The sequence below is a fragment of the Martes martes genome (genome assembly GCF_963455335.1).
Source record: "Martes martes genome assembly, chromosome: 3".
Lineage (NCBI taxonomy): Eukaryota > Metazoa > Chordata > Mammalia > Carnivora > Mustelidae > Martes > Martes martes.
The window spans coordinates 189,152,836-189,159,650 of NC_137890.1; the positions used below are offsets into that span (position 1 = coordinate 189,152,836).

Consider the following 6,815-nt stretch of genomic DNA (forward strand, 5'->3'; position numbering starts at 1 on the left):
AGGATTTTTAAACTGGGAACCAGCTATGTGATGCTGTTTCAGACTCACAACTGATTGCTTGTTTTATCAAGTAACTTCTAATAAGTCTCTCAAGAATTTCAGACCCTCTTAAAATTCCCTTAAATATTATATCAAGGGAAGGAGGCTATTTTTGCACTGGCAGAGCTTCCAAGAATGATAGTTTGGCAGGCTAAGCTCTGTTTTCTTACGACATGGTAATGTTCGTTACAACTGTATTGAAATGATCTATTTGGCATCGTGCTGAATCTGGTCTCATTCAAAAACGTAATCGAATTTCATAAAACCCAACAGTAAAGCTGAAATACTTTTTTCTTTTATTGATAATTGCTTTTTTATTTTTATGCATAATGCTTAAAGATTTGTCACCACTTCTTTTCTAAAGATTGAAAACATTTATTATGTTAGAAAATAGATTAGGTATTTGCTGTATCAAGGATTGAAACTCTCCAAGCTTTTGCATGTTAACTTCTTGAAATTTTTCTGCTTTACAGTGCAGATGATATCTATTTTCTCATTATAATATCACTAAAGCAGTCCCCAACTTTGTTAAATGATAGTGCTCAACTCCTTATGGTTGCAAATCCATTTATTTAACAGAAAATATTAAATAAAGATCACAAGAAATACCCAATGGAAATTGAGATTACTGTGTCCTTTTTTAAGAGGTAAATTTCAGAAACAAGGTACATATATGCCATTCTATTAAAAGTTAACATTTGAAAAAAATTAAATATGCCATTTTTTTTAGATAACCACAATGTAATTTCCACAGTATTATATAATAGAAAACCCACATAAAAAAGTGAATTGGGGCTCCCGGGGTTCACTCACCTGCCCGCACACCACCTGTAACTGCATCTGGCCTCTGCCACTGGCAGACCCTTCCCAAGAGCCGTTACTGTGAGGCCGGGAAGCCTCTTCTGTTCTGCCCCCGACCTTGCAAAGTTAAGTTTGAAGAGAAGGGAAGAAGGAAACACAGACATGAAGAGGAAGATCCAGCTGGGGCTGAGGAACTGGACCCTGGCAGACGTCTGAGAACTTGTCCTGGATAACTGCAAACCATATGATTTGAAAATTGAGATCTTAACAGATGAATGTGTGCACTTAGAATTCCTTAGTTTAATAAATACAGGCTTGATTTCAGTTTCAAATCTCCCCAAACTACCTAAATTGAAAAAGCTTGAGCTTAGTGACCATAGACTCTTTGGAGGTCTGGATATGCTAGCAGAAAAACTTCCAAATCTCGCACTGCTTAACTTAAGTGGAAATAAACTCAAAGATTATCATCTCGGAGCCTTTGAAAAATTTGGAATATCTGAAAAGCCTGGATCTGTTCAACTGTGAGGTTACAAAACTGAATGATGGCTGAGAGAGTGTCTTCTCTCAGCCTGCCCCAGCGGCCCTACCCGGATCGCTATGACAGGAGGACTGGGAAGCCTCTTGCTTCGATGCCAAGGTGGATGGTGTGCGTGAAAAAGAGGAGGATGGTGAGGAGGAAGAATTTGATGATAAAAAGGATAAAGACGAAGACAAAGGTGTGGAAGGGGAAGAGGATGAAGATGAAGTCAGTGCGGAGAAAGTAGAACTTGAACTGATACCGCTGGTGGAGGTGAAGACAGTGAGGACGAATACGCAGATAAAATGATGGAAGAAAGTGGGAGAGACGAAAAGAAGAAGAGAGAAGATGAAGGAGATGAAGGAGAAGATGATTAAGACCCTGAATAATCTGCAAAAAAAGAACTGTTCAGTTGTGGTTGGACTGCTTGTATGGGTTGGTAGCTGTTTGGAAAAAACCGTAGCTGTGATACAAACACCAGAACACCTACCCACCCCAAGAGCCAAAGAATCGATCCTATGACATTCCACCTCCATTTAGTCCCTCTGGGAAATCCACCATCCCCAAACTGGGGGACTTCACCCCAACAAAATTGTAAGCATTGTTCGGTTTTCTTTTCTTCTTCTTCTTCTTTTTTAAGATTTTATGTATTTGGCAGACAGAGATCACAAGTAGGCAGAGGGGCAGATGGGGGTGATGGTGAACAGGCTCCCTGCTGAGCAGAGAGCCCAACACAGGGCTAGATCTCAGGACCCTGAGATCATGACCTGAGCCCAAGGCAGAGGCTTAACCCACTGAGCCTCCCAGGTGCCCCTGCATTGTTAGGTTTTCATGTAAGACTCTTGCAGCAGCGTGGAGAGCTGGGGTTGGTGAGTGAACCATCTGCGACTATCAGTTACACCAAGACTGTAATAGCATTTTTAAAAAATATTTTACTTATTTATTTGACAAACAGAAATCACAAGTAGGCAGAGAGGCAGGCAGAGAGAGAAGGGGAAGCAGGCTCCCCGCTGAGCAGAGAGCCTGATGCAGGGCTCAAACCCAGGACCCTGAGATCATGACCTGAGCTGAAGGCAGGGGCTTAACCCGCTGAGCCACCCAGGCACCCCTGTAATAGCATTTTTACTCTCTGTACAACAAAGAAGCTTTGCAAATAAATTCTTTAACATTTTGAAAAGGAAAAAAAAGTTAATTGTAATCGGAACTGAGCTGAACGGAGTTCCAAAGCTTCAGTCAACATTACATACACTTATTCTCCAAGACCGAAGCTCCTTAAGATACTCAATGAAAAATAAATTTGTGTGTTTGTGTCTATGTCTGTACAGTAAATCTGTACTGTTTCTGTAAAATGTATGTGTATGTATATATCTGTGCATATTAAGTATTAGTATATCTGTGTATAAAAGTATGCAGTGATTCTCCCTTGTAGATTAATGTGAGATATTAGGATATTAATCACTTTAGGAATAACATATCTGAACAAAGATTCTTTTGATACTCAATAGTATGAACATATGATATGGATAGATAGAGCAGACATAGGCAGTATTTGAATAAATCAAATAAGGTTTACTCACCCAAATGATGAAGAAGTAGGTCACTATAGTCACGATAGACAGAGAGAATGAACATTGTCTATGAGACGAAGAGATTTCTAGCCCTGAGGCCACAGCTGTGGAAACACAGTTCCAAGTGACTAAAGAGTGAGGGTCAGATCAGGCATTTTGAAATGAGTACAACTGTTTTTATATAAATCTTGAATAGACTAGCATGTAGTTTTGCCTGAATATGTGTTATAGGCCATGTTACATGAGTCACACCAATCTCAGAATCATGTGAAACACAGTATTACTGAAGTATGGTGCATGGTATACTCAAGTATAAACATTTTTCATTTATCACTCTCAGCCTCTCCGTGATGACACAGATGGTTTCAAACATGTTCCCCAAATACTTTCCCATTCACCCATTCAATTATTGTACACTGGTTCCATTTATTTCTTTAGTCAGGAACCATTCGTTGTCTATCTCTGCACTTATGAACATACAGGTAATATAAATTTGGACATTCTACCCGCCAGTGGCATGAACTTGAATTTCAATTTTTCATTCTTGCTTTGTGGGTATGGGTATTATATACCACTCATTTGTGTAATTCTGTATTTCAAGTTGTCTTTCCTTTGTTACCATTTATGCCTCTTTTTGGCTGATTTGTGAATTGTCCAAACACAGTAGTGTGGGACCAGCGTAAGGGCCTGGGAACCTAGCCGTGATTCAGCAAGTTCTAGAGCTACCTTCGTGTAAACTGAGTGCTTAGCAGATCCGGCTCCGCTTTGCCAGCAGAGAAGTGATCCAACATGTTTTTCACAGCAACCTGGCAATAGCTTCACTTGCTTTGCTTGTGTTACAAGTTTGAGAAACATTGCTTTAGGAGTGATACTGAAAAGAAATCTTAATTTTAGTTTAGGGCTTTGCTGTTCCCTGTGTGCAAACAACGGAAACAAAGAAAAACCTAGTTTTGTACTTTGCCCTAGAACTTCGGGAGCTCTTTATCTCTAGGGGTTTCTCCGTGTGAAAATGAAGCATTAATGTACACCCTTGAGAGTTTGGGTGGAGGTTATGAAAACGACTCACGAGATATGAATGTCTGCCGCCGTTCCTAGCACATGGCAGATGTTTGTCAAACATGACTCTGCTCTTGAGATCTTTAAATTCTACCTGAGAGGTCTGATTTCTGATCCTGAACTCCTTAGGACTCCAGTTGTTTTCATTATAACGGCCCCTTGCACATGCCAGTTGTTCTCAGTCCTTGTGCCTGAACGTTAATTACCCACCAATAATAAAAGTAATACCCAAAGGAAGCTTTTTTATGAGCATTCGATGCCATAGACTTATCCTAAGCAATTTAAAGACACTGTGGCATTTTACAGTTACAGCAACATGGACAGGTAGGAACTGTTATTATCATTTCCATTTAGAAATGAGAAGGTGAGATTTTGGTAATTAAAGGATCCTCTAAGTTCATATGCCAATAAGTGTTAGCATTCCTTGAACCTGTGTTGTCTGATTCCAAATTCTGTGCTCACATCCAATAAGCACTGTAACAGGGCCACTAGCCAAGAATTAATGGCTTTTCAGGGAAAGAGGAACAATACATCAGAACTGCCTAGGAAAAAATAAAACTTTTCTCAAAATTAAAATGTCAAGTCAGGTTTGTTTAGAGAAAAATTAGCTTAGGATTTCAAAGCATGACTCGAAAGAGATTCTCACTTACTTCTACTTCATTTTTAAAATTTATTATATAGTGTTCTCACAGGCATTATCCATTACTGGTAATTTTGCATTCTTTTTTTATATCCTGAAGTTTAAATGACCCCTTTTAGAACTTATGTTAGTGATAAAAACAGCCTTTGTGGCTTTTACATCTTGGACTTCGGTGACTTAAGTTAGTTTGTGTTTTTTGTTGTTGTTATTGTTTTTAAATATACTAGAGGCTTAGAAGTCCTGTATTTCTAAGTTAGAATAACTTAGATAACAATGTCTGTCTTCTCTAGCTACACAAATGTTTATGTATCTATCATTTATCTCTTATCTATCTATCTATCTATCTGTCTGTCTTTTCATTCTCCTACCAAACAGAAATGATAGGAATTATTCATTTAGTTGGTTCTGGGGATCTGGCAGCCCTGGCTTCAAATTATGATTTCCATGCTTGCTAGGTGTGTGAACTTTGACAGATGTATTAATTCTATTGCTGCAAAATAAATTACTACAAATTTAATAATTTAAAATAAAACATATCACAGTTTTTGTGGTCAGGAGTCCAGACACAACCCATCTTGGTCCCCTGTTAGGTCTCAAGGGGGTTGCAATGTTGGGGACTCATCCCAGGCTCAGGATCTTCTTAGTATCTCCCATGCTTTGTGGCAAAATTAATTTCCTTGCCGCTGAAGAACTCGTAGGTGTTGACTTCTTCAAGGAAAGCAGGAAACTCTCTGACCCCAGGGAAGGCCTTATTTTAGTCTTGACTCTCAAATCTGTGTTTTCTGATTTGTATGTAGATAGAATGACATATACCTCTTAGGGTTAGTTGTGAGTATCAAATGAGACAATAATACAGCAGTGTCTGACACACAAATATTCAAATTTCTTTTTTATTTTTTAATTAAAATCCAGCTTTTTTTTACATCAGCAGAATAATCTGTCACCTTCCATTCTAGGTTACAGTTAATACATAATTTACTCTTCTCAGTTTCTAGACAAGCTTTATTAGATATTTGGTCTTATAAATTTTATAGGTGAGGAAGCTAGAAAATGGGGCGGCAGGTGTAGTCGGTGTGCAGATTTTCTGTAGAAGCAGAAACATTTTTAATGTCATTGTTTCTATTTTTTCAATTTAGTGGTAAAGATTATGGTGAGGTAAGACATATGAAAATGTTTACATAATGTAAATATTAGCAACAATTTTTTAAAAGATTATTTATTTGAGAGAAAGAGAGAGAGGTGGGGGTAGTGCAGAGCAAGAGGAGGAGAGAGTCCTCAAGCACACCCTGACCCCAAAATCATGACCTGAGCCTAAATCAAGAGTCCAACGCTTAACCAACAGGCACCCAAGTGCCCCAGCTACAAATTTTAATGATGACTCATAAGGACTTGGTCTAGGGTGAAGATGGGGGAGGAAAACAAGAGAGAATATTATGAAGAAAAATCGGATTTGGAACAACTGAATACGTGTGGCCTAATTTATGACCATGGGCTCTGAGGTAAGAAGGGCTTCAAGAGATTGTCACTTGGAAGTTTTCTCTCTCTATATATATATTTTTATGCCAGCTGGACACAGGGAGTCATCCAGAGGAGAGATCTTTTGTTCAGAGAAAAGCAATTTTGAGTGCTCTCATTTGTTGTGTAAATCTAAGGACGATCCATCCCATTGCCCTAGGAATCTTTTGCGATAGACCTTTTTTGATTTGTGATGGCCTTTTTAGTTATTTTTGTATTGATGCTAAGAAACTTCCTTAGAAGGAAAGAAGATAGAATCTTCCTTATTACCTTTTGAGGCTCAGTGTTTTGAGGATCTTTCTGACAAACAGAGATGATCCTAACTGTGGTTGAATGGCTGTAAATACACCCCGTTGTCTACCGGGGAGCTCATCCTGAAGGAAAGCTGGTGTCCTCAGCTTAATATCCAGGTCTGACCGGCAGCAGAGGAGACCTGGGTGTGTCCCAGACTGTGGCTAACACCGGAGTCTTCCTCTTATCCAGCTGAGACATCCCCACTGTGAGGCCGTATCTGGGGGCAAAGGCTGGACGTGAAAGTAGACACTGGAGTGTTCTTATTTTAATACCCATCAAAGAAGATTCAGACAAACAAGAGAGCAGGATCACATTCCTCACTAATTACTGTGCTTCCCAGAGGATATGGCTTAGTAAAAGCTTTATTGAGGAATAGATACACATC

General features: G+C 39.1%; 1 pseudogene across 1 annotated transcript; it reads left to right on the plus strand.

Annotated features, from left to right (window-relative positions):
* The first annotated feature begins 1,002 nt into the window (after nt 1-1,002).
* LOC308340069 (acidic leucine-rich nuclear phosphoprotein 32 family member D-like) lies at nt 1,003-1,734 on the plus strand (annotated as a pseudogene). Its single transcript has one exon. The product of its transcript is annotated as an acidic leucine-rich nuclear phosphoprotein 32 family member D-like (transcript).
* The last annotated feature ends 5,081 nt before the right edge of the window (nt 1,735-6,815 follow it).